This window comes from Panthera onca, chromosome C2, assembly GCF_046562875.1.
Source record: "Panthera onca isolate mPanOnc1 chromosome C2, mPanOnc1 haplotype 2, whole genome shotgun sequence".
NCBI lineage: Eukaryota > Metazoa > Chordata > Mammalia > Carnivora > Felidae > Panthera > Panthera onca.
Window position 1 is genome coordinate 82,940,147 of NC_138347.1, and position 20,166 is coordinate 82,960,312.

Consider the following 20,166-nt stretch of genomic DNA (forward strand, 5'->3'; position numbering starts at 1 on the left):
TCTCAGATACACAACCTAACCTTACACCTTAAAGAGCTGGAAAAAGAACAGCAAATAAAACCCAAAATCAGAAGAACTAATATAGATTAGTTTTGATGCTATCAAAACAAAAACAAAAACAAAAAACAGTAGAACAGATCAATGAAATCAGAAGCTGGTTCTTTGAAAGAATTAACAAAATTGATAAACCACTAGCCATTTTGATCAAAAAGAAAAAGGACCCAAATAAATAAAATCAAGAATGAAACAGGAGAGATGACAACTAATATAGTAGAAATAAAAACAATAAGAGAACATTATGAGCAATTGTGTGCCAATAAAATGGGAAATCTGGAAGAAATGGACAAATTCCTAGAAACATATAAACTACCAAAACTGAAACAGGAAGAAATAGAACATTTGAACAGACTCATAACCAGTAAAGAAATCGAATTAGTAATCAAAAATGTCCCAAAAAAATAAGGGTCCAGGGCCAGGTGGCTTTCCAGGAGAATTCTACCAAAACTTTAAGGAAGAGTTAACACCTATTCTCTTGAAGCTGTTCCAAAGAAATAGAAATGGGAGGAAAACTTCCAAACTCTTTCTATGAAGCCAACATTACCTTGATTCCACATCCAAAGATCCCACTAAAAAGGAGAATGATAGACCTATTTCCCTGATGAACATGGATGCAAAAATCCTCAACAAGATATTAGCCAACTGGATCCAACAATACATTAAAAAAATTATTCACCATGACCAAGTGGGATTTATACCTGGGATGCAGGGCTGGTTCAATATCCACAAAACAATCAATGTGATTCATCATACCAATAAAAGAAAGGACAAGAACCACATGATCCTCTCAATAGATGCAGAGAAATCATTTGAAAAAATAGGACATCCTTTCTTGATAAAAACCCTTGAGAAAGTAGGGATAGAAGGATCATACCTTGAGATCATAAAAGCCATATATGAAAGACCCAACACTAATATCATCCTCAATGGGGAAAAACTGAGAGCTTTCCCCCTAAGGTCAGGAACAAGACGGGGATGTCCACTCTCGCCACTATTATTCAACATAGTATTGGAAGTCTTAGCCTCTGTAATCAGACAGCACAAAGAAATAAACTCATCCAAATCAGCCAGCAGGAGGTCCAACTTTCACCCTTCGTAGATGACATCATACTCTATATGGAAAACCCAAAAGATTCCACCAAAAAACTCCTAGAACTGACCCATGAATTCAGCAAAGTTGCAGGATATAAAATCAATGCACAGAAACTGGTTGCATTCCTATACACCTATGCATTTCTGAAGCAACAGACAGAGAAATCAAGGAACCGATCCCATTTACAATTGCCCCAAAAACCATAAAATACCTAGGAATAAATCTAACCAAAGAGGTGAAAAATCTATACACTGAAAACTATAGAAAGCTTATGAAACAAATTGAAGAAGACAAAACAATGGAAAAAGATTCCATGCTCCTGCATAGGAAGAATAAATATTGTTAAAATGTCAATACTACCCAAAGCAATCTACATATTCAATGACATACCTATCAAAACAACACGAGCATTCTTCACAGAGCTAGAACAGACAATCCTAAAATTTTTGTGGAACCAGAAAAGACCCCAAATAGCCAAAGCAATCTTGAAAAAGAAAACCAAAGCAGGAGGCACCACAATCCTGGACTTCAAGCTATACTACAAAGCTGTAATCCTCAAGACAGTATGGTACTGGCACAAGAACAGACACTCAGATCAATGGAACAGAATAGAGAACCCAGAAATGGACCCACAAACGTATGGCCAACTAACCTTTGACAAGGCAGGAAAGAATATCCAATGGAATAAAGACAGTCTCTTTAGCAAGTGTTGCTGGGAAAACTGGACAGCAACATGCAGAAAAATGAACCTGGACCACTTTCTTACACCATACACAAAAATAAAATCAAAATGGATGAAAGACCTAAATGTAAGACAGAAAGCCACCAAAATCCTCGAGGAGAAAGCCGGCAAAAAAAACTCTTTGACTTTGGCCACAGCAACTTCTTACTCAACATGTTTCCAGAGGCAAGAGAAACAAAAGCAAAAGTTAACTATTGGGACCTCATCAAAATAAAAAGCTTCTGCACAGCGAAGGAAACAATCAGCAAAACTAAAAGGCAACCGACGGAATGGGAGAAGATATTTGCAAACGACGTATCAGATAAAGGGTTAGTATCCAAAATCTATACAGAATTTATCAAACTCAACACCCAAAAAACAATCCAGTGAAGAAATGGGCTAAAGACATGAATAGACACTTCTCCAAAGAAGACATCCAGATGGCCAACAGGCATATGAAAAAATGCTCATCATCACTCATCATCAGGGAAATACAAATCAAAACCACAATGAGATACCACCTCACACCTGTCAGAATGGCTAACATTAACAACTCAGGCAACAACAGATGTTGACGAGGATGTGGAGAAAAAGGATCTCTTTTGCACTGCTGGTGGGAATGCAAACTGGTACGGACACTCTGGAAAACAGTATGGAGTTTCCTCAAAAAATTAAAAATAGAACTATCCTACAACCCAGCAATTGCACTACTAGGTATTTATCCAAGGAATACAGGTATGTATACTGTTTCAAAAGGGCACATGCACCCCAGTGTTTATAGTAGCACTATCAACAATAGCCAAAGTATGGAAAGAACCCAAATGTCTATCGATGGATGAATGGATAAAGAAGATGTGGTATGGAAGTGCCTGGGTGGCTCAGTCGGTTAAGCTTCCAACTTGGGTCAAGTCATGATCTTGCAGTAAACGAATTTGAGCCCTGCATCAGGCTCTGTGCTGACAGCTCAGAGCCTGGAGCCTGCTTCCGATTCTGTGTCTTCCCCTCGCTCTGTCCCTGCCCCACTCATGCTCTATCTCTCTCTCTCTTTCAAAAAAATAAATAAAACATTTAAAAAAATTTTTAAAAAGATGTGGTGTGTGTGTGTGTGTAGGTATGTATATATATATATATACATACATACCATATATATATACACACACCATATATATGTATATATATAGATACTATATATACACACACACACACACACACACACACACGCACACACACACACAATGGAGTATTACTCAGCAATCAAAAAGAATGAAATCTTGCCATTTGCAACTACATGGATGGAACTAGAGGGTATTATGGTAAGCGAAATTAGAGATTAGAGAAAGACAAATATCATATGACTTCACTCATATGAGGACTTTAAGATACAAAACAGATGAACATAAAGAAAGGGAAGCAAAAATAATATAAAAACAGGGAGGGGGACCAAACATAAGAGACTCTTAAATATGGAGAACAGAGGGTTACTGAAGGGATTGGGGGAGGGAGAGGGGCTAAATGGGTAAGGGGCATTAAGGAATCTACTCCTGAAATCATTGTTGTACTATATGCTAACTTGGATGTAAATTTTAAAAATAAATTAAATTTAAAAAAAGAAAAGAAAAAACGTTGCCAACTGCAAGAAGTGTGGTTAGCTGACAGCCTCCAGCTATTCGCTTCCTCGGGGCTCAGTAGCACCCCGAGAGTTGTTTTCCACTGCAGATGGCATGGCTTTGCTCCAGAATCCTAGAGCCCTGAGTTGTCATTCTCCCACTGGAGTTTGCCAAAACTTCCTATAGCATCTTTTACCACCAATGCCTCCAACACCATTAGATCTGTCAGGTCACATGGCCCAAGGGGCCGAGCTGCTGGCCTGCACCTGCAGCAGAGCTGTTTCCTGCTCTGGGTCCCACTCAAAGTTGGCATCCTTTTGTACTGCCTTGTATATGGGCTAGAATAGTATATCCCAGGAATGGGATATGCTTCCAGAACCCAAAGAAACCCACTAGGCATTGTGCTTTCTCCTTTGTGGTATGTGCTATAAGATGCAATCATTTGTCTTCCTCTTTGCAGGACCTATCTCAGCACACCACTGACCAGTGGATCTCTAAAAATTTTACTGACGTGGCAGGCTCCTAAATCTCCAGAGTTTATTCTCCACCCGATGGGTCTCATGTATCTCACCAAGACCTCCAGTCACCTCCTGCCCATCTGGCTTAGCCAGCATAATACTACGAATGTTGGGAATCAATGTGATGTTTCGTTAAATATCTAGACAGTCCAGATCTCTTCATACTATATTAGGACAAAAGGTGAATGGATTAACAGACTGGACAAACTGTAAATGAATATTATTGTCCATTTCATGCGAATGCAAATTGATGCTGATCTTCTTTTCTGATTGAAACAGCTAAGAATCTATTTTCCACATTGGTGGCTGCTTCCCTTGTACCCAAGACCTTATGAATCTGCTCCAGCAGATACACTACCTCTGGCAGGAAAGCTGTGACTGGTGTTCCCATTTGCTTGAGTTTGCAGTAGGCAGTATACATTCTCCAGAATCCATCTCATTTCTGTAGGGACCAGACTGTTGATTTAAATAGAGCTAAGATGGGGACCACCTTCTCTGCATCCTTCAGGTTTTTAAGCATGGCACTAATTTCCACTTTTCCCCTCAGGAGATGACAGACATTTTTGATTTACTATTCTGGCTGAAGGGCAGGGGGCAGTTCAGAGAGTTGCATTTAACCTTCACCATTCTGATAGCTCTTACGCCACAAGCCAACGTTCCAATGTGGAGGTTACTCCAACTACCAAGTATGTTGATCTCAATTACATAGATCACCAGATGGGTCTATGAACACAATAAACCCACTGTAAGCTGGGTCTTTGGCAAGGACTCCACATGGTCTTATGCTAACAGGGGACCATGATAACATTTCAAGTCTCTGGATAGCAGCATTAACTCAGACCCTGTGTCCAACAGTCCTTGAAATGTCTGAATATTACTCTTTCCCCAGGGTGTAACTACCATAGTAAAGGTAGGTCCCCTTGGGGAAGGACCAGGAATCAGTAAAGTGCATACTGGCCATGGTATTGCAGGATTCTTCCCCTGGTGTTCCAGCCCACCTCTTCTGTCAGCAGGTTCTGGGTCTGAAGACTGGCTCAAGTCCAGAAACTGGACAAAACATTATGACTTTTCATTGAGGCACTGTTAACCTCCCACTCATTTACTTTTTATCTCCTTTGATTGTATATGCATATATATACAGTACCCTTTGGCTGCCCATCTATTTTCCACTAAGAACACTGTGTTCTTTTTTTAAAATTTTTTAAAATGTTTATTTTTGACAGAGAGACACAGAGCATGAGTGGGGGAGGGGCATAGAGAGAGGGAGACACAGAATCGGAAGCAGGCTCCAGGCTCCAAGCTGTCAGCACAGAGCCTGACACAGGGCTCGAACCCGTGAACCGTGAGATCATGACATAAGCCGAAGTCAGACGCTTAACAGACTGAGCCACCCAGGCGCCCCCCACCCCAACCTGTAAAATGTTTAAGATGGGACCACCAGTTGGGACATCTGGGTGGTTCAGTCGGTTAAGCATCTGACTTCAGCTCAGGTCATGATCTCACGGTTCGTGGGTTCAGCACAGAGCCCTTTGTCTCTCTCTCTCTCTCTCTCTCTCTCTCTGCCCCTCCCCCACATGTGCTCATGCATGCTCTCTCTCCCTCTTTCTCAGAAAGAAATAAACATTTTTTTTTTTTTAAAGAAGGGACCACCAGCTCATGCTGGGGTTGTTCATACTCACCTAACTCCTGGGATGTGGCCCTCATTGCCAGTCAGGTGATGAGGTGATCAGTCCCTAAACTCCATCTTACTTACCCACCTCTCAGACCACCCTCGGAAACAGATGCTGAATTGGACCTAGGAAATCCGACAGATCTCCCACTGAGGCATAGGACTTGTGAGAGGAAGGCAGCAGAAGCCAGAGAGGGCAGGGAGAACTCACCTACTACAGTGTAGACCTGCTAGGGTTTCTGCCTGCCCAGCGGGGGACTCTGGAGCACAGCCTACCCACTAGAGAAGGCCAGCCTTGTGCGGAAATGGCTGGCCTAGTAACGCCACCTGAAAAGGATGTGGCCTCAGCTGAAGACTGAGGTTGATTCTGAAGGAGGCTACAGCTGAAGCTATCAGCTCACCATACACTTGACAGCTGGGCAATGAGTCTCTTCTCGAAGAGCTGAGAGGAACATCTCCAAGCAGCCACACAGACATTGTCAAGACAGTTTGAGAACTGTTTTTGTGCAGGCCTGTGCACGGTGCAATCAACCCATAGAGCCATTTCTCAGGTTAATAAAGTGGTGTTGGGTAGAAGTTTACCAAGAAGATAAGGTGGGAGGGGATTTTGCAGACAGAGGCAACCAAATGTTCACAGACCAAGGCAATGCAAAGGATGGGAACATTCTCGAAAAATACAGAGAATCCAGTGGAGCTGAAGCATAAATGTTGGCAGGGGGTATAAATGACTGGGAGAAGTGACTGACTAATGGGGGCAGGGGGTGAAAGACGGAAGGAGCCTAAGATGGGGTCCTGCTTTCTGGCATGGTCATCCCTTTGGCTGCTCACCTTCTCCCAAAAAACAATGACCCATGTGCTTTCTCTTTCTCCACCAATTTCCTCTTCCCCATGACCTATGTGGCCCCTTATACCATTAGACACCGCTCATCCTCCATCCACCTGATGCATAAGTACAGGAGACCACACAGGAAATAGGCCCTCAGCAGAGGCTGCCAGACATTGCCCAGGGTACAGGTCACTTGTTACGCCCCTGCCCAGACCATCACTTAGCCTTGAGCTGTGGGGTTCTCAGTCCTATAGAAATGGGCAGTCCAACATGTAATGCCCTCCCCCAGGCTGTCCAGACCTGCCTGTCTAGCCTTCCCTCTGCCCACTGTTCACCTTTCTCCAGCCTCACTGAGCCCACACTCTCCTCTTGTGATTTCCCACCCCAGGGCCCTCCCTCTGCTTGTAATGTCCAAACCTTCAAGGCCCAATTCAAATGGCACCTCCTCACTGATTTCCCCAACTGTGAGTGTCTCTGTCCCTGATCTGTACTGGCTTCACACCTTGTCCTCTCATGCACCCAGCTATCATGCACTTGCAGGTATCCTTTGCCACCTGTCAAGAATCCAGCTATAGCATCCATTCCAGGCAGGGCCTGCTCAGAATGGAGATAGGGGAGTGCACAGGGAAGGGGCAAGGAGCCAGGGTCAAGACCCAATGAGGGAGACAGAGGGCAGGCACCAATGCAGAAAGACAGTGCAGAGTCTTGGCCTCTCAGGGCAGAAGGAGCTGAGTGTCAGTGGCTCTACTACCACGACTGCCCACTCAAAAACATGCCCAACCCCATGCCAGTCTCATGGTTCTCAGTATCTACAGGGATCAGTACTCTCCTTTCAATTAATCACTGCAACCAAGAGCCAAACAAGCCAACAGGCCACACCCTTTCCATGCAGGGCTCACCAAATACTCCCAGCTGCCTTCCCATTGGTCCCCAACTGTGCCCTTTTCTCGACTGTGGGTCCCAAAGGATGTGCCTTGGTGTCACCCCAATGAGCTCACTCACCATGGTTTGGTTCACAACCTCTGGTGGTGATGAGGCCCCAGGACATCGTTGCACCAGAGGACACCAAGTGACAAAGTGTTATGTGGGGTCACTTCCAAAGTGGGCTCAGGAATTTCTCAGAAGGAAAAGCTGACAGAGAAAAACAGATTGTGGCTGAAAAACATGCACCAGGTTATGTAGCATATCTACAGCTACATTCTTTCTTTTTTTTTCTGTTCTTGCAGATGGAAAAAAGGTTCAGAAATAAACAGATGATAGGTATGGAAAGCCCTTCCTTAGAATTAGCGGAGAGTAGCCCAGGTGAAGTCCACACTGACCAGTGACCTCGGGCAGGTTACTACTCTGGGCTTTGCTTCCTCAGCCATAAAGCAGGCACCAAATGGGTTGTTATGAAGAGTGAGTTCATATGTATGTAAAGTGCTCAGAACAGTGCCTTGGCACTAATAATTACCATTATTATTTATATTACTTTTTCTAGATGATTAGAATTGCGGCAACATGTGTGTGTGTTGGCATATTTAATTAAAGGCCCAGGAAGGTATTAAGAGTATTCGTTGTCAGATGGAAAGGACGATTTAATCCACTCCAGCTTGGTGCAAACCATGAACAATTAAGCAGTAATTGAGAAGGTTAGCGAGAAAGATAATTGAGCACCCTGGGTGTTTGTGTTCCTTACAATCCTATGTGTAATGATAGGTTTTTATATTTAGAGCAGAAAATTATATGCTTTCTAATTTTAGTGAAAAGTAATTTTTAATTTAAATGAAAATCATATTTGGTGAGGTCATGAGTTGCAAGAAATAAATACATTCAGAAATAAAAAAAGGATGAAAAAATTGAACGTATAGCATGAACCCCACTACATAATGTTAAAGCCCCTACATTTACATCTGTAAAGAACAGCAAGTTTCTGACTGGTCTAGAGCTAAAACTCATATATACATATCAAGAGTCATGTGACTTCACTCCTACAAAAAGATCTATTTAACATGAAGGCTGAAGAGACTTGCAATGGTTAATTTTATATGTCAACTTGACTGGGCCATAGTGCCCAGAAATTTGGTGAAACATTACTCTGGGTATGTCTGTGAGGATGAGATTAGCATTTGAGTCCACAGAGGAAGTAAAGCAGATTGCCCTCCCCAGTGTGGGTGCAGAGCCTGAATAGAACAAAAAGAAGGAAGAATCCACTCTCTGTCTGTTGAGCTGGGACATCTGTCTTCTCCCGCCCTCAGACTGGGACACACACCATTGATGCTTCTGTTCTCGGGCCTTCAAACGTGGACTGGAACTATAGCACCGGCTTTCCTGGGTTGCACCTTGCAGACGGAGATCGTGGGACTTCTCAGTCTCTGTAATCACATGAGCCAATTCCTCATAATAAATCTCTGTATGCATATATAGTATATAGAGTATACATATGCCATATATATAATATAAAATAGTATATGTTGTATATGTATGGTGTATAGTATACAGTATGCTATATATGGTGTGCATGTATATGTATATGTATAGTATATATATAATACTATTCTGTTCCTCTGGAAAATCCTGACTAATACACCCGCGTACCTCTGTGTGTGTGTATGTGTATAGCTGCATGTATACATATATGTAAAAATACAAACATACATATATACAAACGTGTAAATTTTATATTATTATTGTTTATGAAGGTGAAGGGTTAGACATTTGTAGACATTTTAAACAGGGCAGAATGGCTGACAAATGCTAAAATGTGCACAGGCTATAGGCCCCCTCAGAATTTCCCATAATGTTGAAAAAGGCTGGTAGAGCAAACCAGGCCTGAAATGATCCCCCGAGGGTCTGCAGTGGCTCTGGGTGCAACATCCATGACACCTGATGCTCAGATCCGGCCCAGCTCAGTCATCCTGGCCCCAGGTAGGTCTGTCAAGACAAAATAAGCCTGTGCAGATGAACTGAATGGAAGTGGATCTCCACTTCCATGACATTTTGAGCCCTAGCAACTCCTCACCCACATGAAGACAGCACAGGAGGGAAAGGCTCTTCCCATCACTGGTCCGAGTGATGAACCTGCTCGTGGCAGAGGCCAGTGCCCAGCAAGTAGCCCTGGAGTAGCTCTCTGATGCTGAGGGGACCAGGGCAGCTGTGGCTGTGATGCCCGCCATCTAATGGCAGCGGAGGTGGTATGCCTTGGCATGGGCAGCCTGGCCAGAGCTGTCAGGGCCCTGCAGCCACAGGGTCGAGGCTCAGAAGCAGCACAACTGCAGAGGAAAGCAATGTCCAGCACCTAACCACACCTCTTCCCTTATGGACACTGAAAGACCTGGGGCAAGCCAGCTATGTGGGGGCTCGGTAAGGGTTGGGAACTTGGCTGTCAAAGGTGATGAGGCCGGCTTTGTACTCACTGGCTGGTGCAACTTGATGCTCCAGTTACAGCAGTGATAAATGATAATCAGTACTATCTAGTCCCGTCTACTGAGTCCTGCCTGTGTTCCAAGACCATCCCATGCGTTCTTCTACTGCCAAGGCTGAAGAGCAGAATGAAACTCGGGGTTGGGGAAGGGAGAGAAATCGTGAAAGTATCGCCCTATCCTGGGGCTCTACCATGTCAGAGAGGAGCCTGGCCAGTCTTCAGCTGCCTGAAAACAGACTTGGTGCCCCCATGGGACCTGTGCCCCGCTGCTGTGTGGGGCAGAGCTGGGGCCAGCGGGCCTATGCTAACAGCTGAGGACATACGTGCCTCACCGGGAGAGTCACGCCCATTCACAAGCCAACTGGTGGCTGAGGCAGGGGCACTCTCATGGGACACCCGACTCCAGGACTGGTCATCCATTACAATGGGCTCTACTGTGCAGGGATGGTGTCCCAGGCCCTCTTTGGGGGCCAGAAGCTCCTCTTCTTCCCAATACCCCCAAAGGACAAGCAAGGCCAGAGGTAGGAGCAACAGGTACATGTGGCGGGAATGGTGCAGGTGGGACCTCAGAGGCTCTCTCAGAGGAAGGAGACTCTGCTCTGCAACTCACCCCTTGTACTGTCAGGGTGATTTCAGCTTCTGGCTCCAACGCTCAAGCCACACGACCTCAAACAGTAGATGGGATCTAGTGGCTTGAATAGCAGAATAGGGCAGAGAGAAGGTCCACAGGACTTTGATCCCCAGGCCCCTATTCTATTTTCCAGTATTTCTTTTTTTTTTAATTTTAAAAAATGTTTATTTATTTTTGAGAGATATGGGGGGGGAGGGGTAGAGAGAGAGAGAGAGGGAGGGAGACAGAGAATCCCAAGCAGGCTCCGAGCTCTCAGCATAGAGCGCAATGCGGGGCTCCAACTCATCAGTTGTGAGATATGATGTGAGCTGAAACCAAGAGTCAGACACTTAACCGACTGAGCCACCCAGTCGCCCCTCCAGCACTTCTTTTTGATAACATATAGCAGCCTTGCCACTCACATTTTGAATAGGATAACTGAAGGGGGAAAAACCCTCCCTACATTCTAGCATTACACACATTGGTCCAATAGCATTAGCTAGAGCTGGATCCGTGCAACCCTTTTTGTGTGTACGTCTATCCATTTCTGTCTCCCTGATTTTTTGGGCTGATTCTCAAAAGAATCCATGACCCCAAAGATATTACAAACTAGTGCCTAGAGTGAAAAAAAAAAAAAAACATAAGTTCATGATAATTGCCCTTGATTCTAAATGTTGAGCAAATGCTCAAATTCCGTTTGTAATTTTAAGAATCTGGATGTGACATAGGTTCATTCTGACTCCTTTGGAGGCTGAAGAAATTCTCAGAGCACAGAAAAGGCAAGACAGGGGGCACTGGAGCAGAGGCAAGACAGGAAAAGCCAGAACTGAGCACATGACTGGGTAGATTATTTCTGTTGGGTTTCAGCTAGCTTCAAATGTGAGCAAATTGCTTAAAGAGGAAAAATTCAAAGTAGTTATCAGAGCTCATTTATTACTTGTGCTAGTTATGATACATAATTACTTCTGTTTATTCTTAAGGCAACTGTATGAGCAGAATAATTCTCAACTTACCTTTCTTGTTATGTTTATTAAACTCTAAATGAAAAGAACTCCACCTGAAATGCAAATTAAAGTCACAACGAGACACTCCTCTCCATCCATCTGAGTATCTATAATTAGAGCTGCTACCAAGTGAGGATGTGGAACAACCGGAACTCTCTTCATTACAGGTGGGACGTAAAATGAAACAACCACTTTGGAAAACATTTGGAAGTTTTCGCAAAAATTAAACATATATCGGGACACCTGGGTGGCTCAGTCAGGTGAGTAGCCAACTCTTGATTTCAGCTCCAGTCATGATCCCAGGGTTGTGGGATCAAGCCCCAAGTCAGGCTCCACAATAAGCATGGAGCCTGTTTAAGATATTCTCTCTCTCTCTCTCTCTCTCTCTCTCTCTCTCTCTCTCTCTTTCTCTCTCTCTCTCTCTTTCTCTCTCTCTCTCTCTCTTTCTCTGTCTCCCTGCCTCTCTACCCCACTCTCTCTCTCTCTCTAAAAAACAAAATAAAATAAAATAAAATAAAATAAAATAAAATAAAATAAAATAAAAAATAGGGGCACCTGGGTGGCTCAGTTGGTTAAGCATCCAACTTTGGCTCAAGTCATGATCTCATAGTTTATGAGTTTGAGCCCCACATCAGGCTCAGAGCCTGGAGCCTGCTTCAAATTCTGTGTCTCCCTCTCTCTCTGCCCTTCTCCCACTCATGCTGTCTCTCTCTCCTTCAAAAATAAACCTTAAAAAATTTTTAATAAAATAAAAAAATAAAAAATTAATTAAACATACACGTACTATATGATCCAGCCATTTCACTCCCAGGTATCTACACTGGAGAAACGAAAGCACATGTCCAGACAAATACTTGTACGTAAATATGCATGGCACCTTTATTTGTGATAACTAAAAACTGGAAGTAACCCAGATGTCTATCAACAAATGAAAGAATACTATTCTTAGTATTCGGTTTGTAACTACCGATACACACAACAGCATGAATGAATCTCAAAATAATAATCCTGAGTGAAATAAGTCAGACAGAAAAAGAGTATATACTGTATAATTTCATTTATATAAAATTTTAGAAAATTCAAGCTTCTCTATAGTGACAGAAAGCAGACCCATGGTTGTCTAGGTGCAGGGACCAGGGGAGGGAAAAATCACAAAGGTCCGCAAGGAAATTTGGAAGGTAATGGATACATTCATTATCTTGATAGTGGTGATGGTATCACAAGTAGTTCCATGTATCAAAACTTATCAAACTATAGCGTGCGCCCAAGCCAGCCCCGGATCGTGCCCCCACTCAGTGCAGGATCCCCCTGAATCCCACCGGAGCTCCATGCCCCATGTCCCCCGCCTCCCCAGCGCTGCTGGCCAAAGACCCCCATGCACCATGTGGGAGGATGGCAGGATCCGTGGTGGACAGCGCTCCCACAGTGAAACTAAATGATGGGCATTTAAACAACTCCCTGGGCTCCCCAGTTCAAGCCATGTATTTCCCAAGACTGATAGTTCCATTTTGTGGGCACATTACAGGTGGCATGAGACCAGGCAAGAAGCTGTTGGTGGTGGGGGCATTGTAGACTTCAGCCCAGAGAGCTTTGCCATCAGCTTGACCTGGGGTGACTCTGAAGACTCTTCTGCCAATGTGGCAATTGAACTCAAAGCTGGGTTCACAGACTGGCAACTACTCAGAAATTCTTGTATATCTGGGGAAAGAGGTGAAGGGCAGTCTGTGATACCTTACTTCCCATTCATCCCAGACCAGCTATTCAGGGTGGAAATTCTTTGTGAGCACCCATGTTTCAGAGCGTTTGTGGATGGACATCAATTTTTTTATTTTTACCACCACATTCCTTTTTTTTTTTAATTTTTTTAACGTTTATTTATTTTTGAGATAGGGAGAGACAGAGCATGAACGGGGGAGGGTCAGAGAGAGAGGGAGACACAGAATCTGAAACAGGCTCCAGGCTCTGAGCGGTCAGCACAGAGCCCGACGTGGGGCTCGAACTCACGGACCGCGAGATCGTGACCTGAGTCAAAGTCGGACACTTAACCGACTGAGCCACCCAGGCGCCCCTATTTCTACCACCACATTCAAATGCCATCTGCAGCTGACACCATAAAGATACATGGGGACCTCCAGATTGCTAAGCTTGGCTGATATTGTTTAAACCGCCTCTATCTCAAACAGGATCGGGTACCACAGCTCTCTTCCGGACAAGTGTCCTAGCAAGATCTGGAGACTTAAAAAGAAACAAAAACAAAAAGCACGTTTCACTGTCTCTGCTTTCTGTGCAGTTTAAACCCAAAATGACAGCTTCAAACTGTGGTTTGCCCTTAGGGAGCTGTCAGAACAAAGACACCGAGCCATTATTTCCACAACAGAACAAAGTAAGACAATTATGCTGGATTTTATTCAGACTAAAGTGGCAAAAAAAAAAAAAATGTATCAAATTGTACACTTTAAACACGGAGTTCATTGACTATTACACCTTAATAAAGCTGTTCATTTAAAAAAGAACCCCAAGAATGAAAATGGGTGAAAGGGTTATATTTCCAACTATAAAGTAGATAAGTCGTGGTGATGACATGTACAGCATGGTGACCATAGTTATAATATTGCATTGAATACTCGAAGGTTGCTAAGAGAGATCTTAAAAGTTCTCATCACACACACAAACACGCAGAATTTGTAACCATGTGTAGTGATGGATGTTAATTAGACTTATCGTGGTGATCATTTCACAATACATACACATGTAGAATCATGTTATACACTTGAAACTAATATAATATGTCAGCTATATCTACACTTTTGAAAAGAAAGGAAGAAGGACCCCTAATAGCCACTACACCTGTCCCCCTTTTCCTCTTGGGACCTTGGGTTTCCGGCCTTGTTGTTGAAGTTTCTCCCTTTTCGGTTCTATCTCTCCTTCAATTTCAGTAATCTGCCTAAATCAGGCAGGACTCCTCTCTCTGGGCAGGGCAGTAATGTCCTTCTTTCACAGTATGGCAATGAGATGACTGTTTAGGACTCAAAGACCAGTCACAGCGTTCACACACCCCGCACGTCTTCTCATAGTACCAAGCAGTACCCAGGTAGTAACCTCATCAATTTGGCCGTATGCCAAAGGTGTGATTTCTTTGCTAGTCTAGGCAGTTGTGGATCTCAGAGCTGGGACGGCTCTCCTGGTGACAGAATAAACAGAAAGGACTCTTTTCTGGAGAGTATGGTCAAGCTCTGAACAGCAGCCATATACCTGTTCCAACTGCAGAAAGTGCTACTACACCTGTTACTACTTTCCCCAGGACAAAAAATTGTGACACCTAATTGTACATTTCTTGCATCATTCAGTGTCAGGTGGAAAAATGCCCCCCATTCATGAAAAGAAAACCAAAAAACAAAGATATTGCTCCTAAACAAAGATGGGTTCATAACCGGGAATCACATTCCCAATATACCTCTTGCGGTATGCATTACAAATAGAAACAATGATCAAGTCTGATAATTCCATTTGAGTCCTTATAAAAAGGAAAGATTCCGCGCATGTGGATATCAGCAGGCCTCAAGTCAATGGAGGAGATTTCCCAAGGTCTACCACAGCCCCCTCCTGGCTGTTTTTCACCCTCTGCAAGTTCCCCTCCACACCCTGAGCTTTCTTCCACAGCCGGGACCTCTGCTTCCTCCTCCCCCAGCCCCCACCCCGCCCCATCAGGCTTTGGCCTCACCCCTCCAGGGAGGTAGCTCTCTGAAGCCACCTGCTGCCTCAGTGTTGCCCTCTGGACCTTATTGCAGAGCGGGTCCTGCCACCCCTCTGCAGTCTTCACCCTACACCTTCCTCTCTCCTCTGCCCTTCTCCAAGTCTCCTTCCCATGGGTTTCTTGTTTTATCCCAACCCGGTAAGTATGGGCAACTTCCTAAATTGTCTCCTCGGTTGGCTTTCCCTCTCTCTTGTTCTATCTTTTTCCCTCCCCTGCTTCAAGCTTTATGTTATTCAAATGACTCCCTAATCTACAGGACTAACCCTAAACTCTCTTTCTTGCTTGAGATTCACAGACGATGGATTATAAACAAGATACATTCCCAAGAAATGAAGGACAAAATATCCTTCTCAACCTGCAACTCAGAATCACGAAGGGGTCCCTTGGTGGAGCAGAAACCGGAGAACTGCTGAAGACGCAATGCTGATGGGGTCGATGGAAGAAAGAAAACAACAAATCGTGGAGAGGAGAGCGCCAGAGGACAGGATGCCTGGAAGTTGGATGGGCCAGGGCCACCCAAATGGAGAACTACCAAGAAGAGTAGTGTTTGGTGTCTATAAACCAACCCCTGCCCACATTAGTACAAACACCCCGCCAGTCAGATGTCACTGGGGCATCTCCCTCCAGGCAATGCAGTGTACATGGGCTTAGGTCTGAGAGACAAGGCAGTGTGCCATGCCACCCAGGAAGCCCAGTGCCCACACCCACCAGACCAGCCTCTGCCACACCTTGCTCCAGCTGCCCACCCTCCCCTCGCCCACCCTTACTCCCGCGCACTCCCACCCCAGGCAAGGAGTACAAACAGAGCCCAGCGTGGCCTCTCAATCCCAATGGCGAGCACAGGCGACAATCAGCAAACATTTGAGTAAGGCCAGCACCCTGAAAGAAATTGAACGCACAATAGAAAAAGAATTTACAGAAGCAAAGTGTAAGACTTAAATATAATCCAAATCCTCAGGGGAATAAGTGAGGCATCCAAGAAACAAGAATAGACAGGCTACGAGGGAAAAGAACCAATGAGAACTCTTAAAAAGTAAATATACAACAATGGAAATGAAAAAATTAAGCCAATGAACTGATAACAAAATAATTACAGCTTACAAGAATTACTGAACTGGAAAATTGGGCTGAGGGATTCTTTGGGAAGAAGAAAAATACAAATTAATCTATTTCAGAAATTGGGAAAATAAATTCTGAAGTTCCAATATCCCTTTAATAGATGTTCCAGAGGAAGAAAATAGAAGAGAGAGGGGAATTTTTAAAGAAATGTTAAAACTACAAAATGGAACTGAAAAATAATATAATATTGTGTTCCTGTCAGTCAGAACTGGCAATTTATAATGGTTTACCAGATGTGCTTCAAGTAATTTTTTCAAAGAAATAAAACTACAGATAAAGCTGATGGTCTTTCTGACCCAAATTCCTTGCCTCCTCCTTTTTCTTTAAGGCAGCCATCACCATGATGAATTCGTATATTTCTTTCCAGCCTACTGTATATATAAAATATATGATGCTTTTATGCCTGGCTTTAAATTTTACTTAAAAATTTTGTTTATGTTTATTTTATTTTTGAGAGAAAGAGAGAGAGCACAAAGCGGGGGGAGGGGGAGAGAGAGAGGGAGACACAGGATCCGAAGCAGGCTCCAGGGTCTGAGCTGTCAGCGCAGAGCCCGACGTGGGGCTCAAGTACTCAGTACAGTATTATTAACTGTGGTCACCATGCTGTACATTACATCCCCAGACTCATTTATCTTATAACTGGAAGTTTGTGCCTTTTGACCACCTTCACCTTCCACCACTCAGCCCCCTGAATCATTTTTCAATTCCACTTATAGTGGGGTTTTTTCATACAAAAGGTTCTAATTTTAATATAGTCAGATTTTTCAATCTGATGCAAGCGATCTTTTTTAAAGAATGGATGAGTATTTGTCAAACCTGAAAAACTCAAATCCTCAGAATTGCAAGGATACACTGGGCACTAAGCAGGATGAATATAATAAATGCCCACGTAGTTGGGCACATTGTAATGAAACTTCCAGATGTGATTGTAGAAGGGTGTTCATATTTGGGGTGGGAAGGGTTTGTGGTTTGTACTAGTGTTTGTGGTGAGACCAGAGGAGTGAGAAGGAGTCCTCTGGGTACCAGAGAAGCTGGCAAGGAGCTGAGATCTTGCTCATTGGCTGGTCTCAAGCTGTCGAGCTGTGGGTTGTAGCTACCTTACAAATCACCAGAGCCTTTGAGATGTTCCTGCAAACAGAATTCTGGAGACTCATTAGGGAATGTGGATGGAAGGCTTTTGTTTTGTTTAACACAATAACTAACAACTTAGAGCTCGCAAAACATTGTTTACATATTAGGATGAACCATCTGAAATTGCCATTTTTGGACAGTAGAGAACGATTGAAAACAGTGGCTATTTCCTAGGATTCGGCCTAATACATGATTTCCTTTCATACTCTTAACGCTCTGAGATATACATTATTATTAACTTGTTTCTACAGATGAGCAACCAGTGGGGCAAGGAGTTTAAGTCGGCCAACGGGCCCCCTCCCCACCCCCCCTCCCCGCCCGTATAACACCTAAATGGCCCAAGTTAGTCTGCCTTGCTCCATCCTGCCAGCTGGCCAGACTCTGGCAGCACTGCTCCCATCTGGGCAATGGGAAAAACACTTCATGTCCTCTCCCCCAGCAAGATTGGGCCTATCACAGAAGCCATCTCTCTTCTAAGGAGATTAGGCTCAAGTTAATCAGTGGTAAGAAATGGCTTTAGCCGAGAGAAGTTGGCCCTGACATTCTGACAACATGCTTCAGGCATAGCATAGGAGCTGGAGAAGTATGTCAGGGCAAGAGAGGACTGTGAACCAGACCCCCCTCGGTGAGTGGGAGTGGGGGGAGATGGTTGTGTGTTTCTTTTTAGGATAGGGTCTGTGGCCACTTTGGGGCGCAGACACAGTCTCAGTTCAGAAATGAGAATATTAATGCAAGGTATTCATTAAAACTCTGGACTTATTTTTACCTTAAATCCTCTCCTCCCCCAGCCAAGCCCTGCCCAACTGGGAGCCCGAGGTGGGGACAATGTAAAGGATCTGGCTTCTTCTCTCTTTTTCCACCCGGGCCTCCCCAGCCAGTTGCCATGGCTACAACTGGCGGTCTGTGGGAGCAGTCGGGGAAGGGGCAGCTGGCTGGACGTTGACTTTAGGCATTCTTGCCAGACAGATGTTAAGTTCTGACTGTTTCTCACCAAGTGCTTTAATGCCCTTTCCACAGCTTCCCCACTCGGCCTCTTTCTCTTGAAGCTCTCTCTAACCTGTGGCTGCCTCTCAAGTTCAGTCTCATTTCAGGTGGTCATCTGAGACCCTTTCCTCAGCTCCTGGGCTGTGAAGCTCCAGCCTTTAGCTAGTCCCATACCCCATGCTTCCTGTATCCCCAAAAACTCTGGGTAGTAAGCTGGCCCCAGTAAGAACAGCCCCACCAAAGCTGCTAGTGAGAGCACCTTCCACACTTCCCCGGTGGACAAGAGCCCAGACAACCACCCCAGCTGCAGGGGTCACACATTTAAAGTATGGGAGCAGGAATTCACCCTGTCCAAGATGGCACTCCCGACCAACACAGCTTTCTTCAAGGAAATCCTCGTGTCTCCTCTATCTCTACCTTCTCAGAGTCTCAACATGAACAAGGGGTTTCAAAAGTCTTGGGACAGATTTTTGCTATTTCCTTAGAAAATCTCTCCATTAGGTGACTTGGCATCTCACTTTGGATTTTCACAACCATAATACAGTATTAGTGCCTGGTGAAAAATATACTTTTAAGTCCCTATTACATTGATATGCATTGACTCTTTATGTTCATAAGTACAGATAACATTCTCCAATTTAAAGATAAGGAAAAATCATCTCTGAGGACTTAAAGAGTTCACCCAACCAGTCAACGATGGAGCTGGGATTCCAACCGGGTCTGACTGGTGTCATCTGGGAGGTGTGTGCTCACTGGCCTCAAGCCCAGATGAAGAATTTGGAGACACAGAGGGAAGTGTGTCTTTCATTTAGGAACCAGGACCCAGGTCTCAAGAGGCTCTTGTCTACTATAGAGTTGATGGAGGTCAGCTCCTGTGGCCTGGCCATGCCTACATCCTCACAGGACATCCTGGGACCTAGTTTCAGAGAGAGGGCTGAGAGGACTCGGGTTGTTGGAGAGACTAATAATTATACTGATCTGGCAACTACCCCATCTCAATGTGACTTTGACTCAAAGTAGGGTGCCAGGAGCGCTGACTCACCTAGTCTAGCATCCAAGCCAAACACTGTGAGGAAAGGGCTCAGCTCAGCCAAGACTTAACTGCAGGAGGACAGGGCTCTGTGCTGGGATCCCAGCCATGCCTTTGCCTCGGTGTTTTCTCAGTGTGCTTGGGCCTCCTTTTCCCAATAATTCTGTGAGACTCAGAGCCAGGCATGCTGGGGGCTTCAACAGGTGGTCCGGAACCACACAGAAAGGTGTTGAGAGGTGAGCGAGGGAGGAACTGACTTAGCTGGTCCTTATAGGAGCAGGAAGATAAAGCACTGGCCAGCTCCCAAGATGGGCTTCATTTGGTCTCTAAGGAGATTCAGTCTGATTGGAGTTTCCAACAAAAAGGGTGAGTTAATAAGCCATGGTCCACTCACAATGAAGTGGTGACTGAACACCGTGACATAGAACCCTGAATAAAATGGAAAGATATTGACAATATATCATTAAGTGAAAACTGTGTAGAGTAGGATCCTACCTTTATAGAAGCATCGTTCTTACTTGAACAAGTATTTCTGGAGGACAGGCTGGAAAGGTGCAGTTTGGGTTCTTGTGTCCATCGATCACTTTCCCTATTTGTCCTCAGGCTGACCCAAAGTGTAGGATCAGGACAGGGTCCAGTC

General features: G+C 44.4%; 1 pseudogene; it reads left to right on the top strand.

Moving 5' to 3' along the window:
- Window positions 1-12,900: 12,900 nt before the first annotated feature.
- On the top strand, window positions 12,901-13,661 carry LOC132682739 (galectin-related protein-like; annotated as a pseudogene).
- The last annotated feature ends 6,505 nt before the right edge of the window (window positions 13,662-20,166 follow it).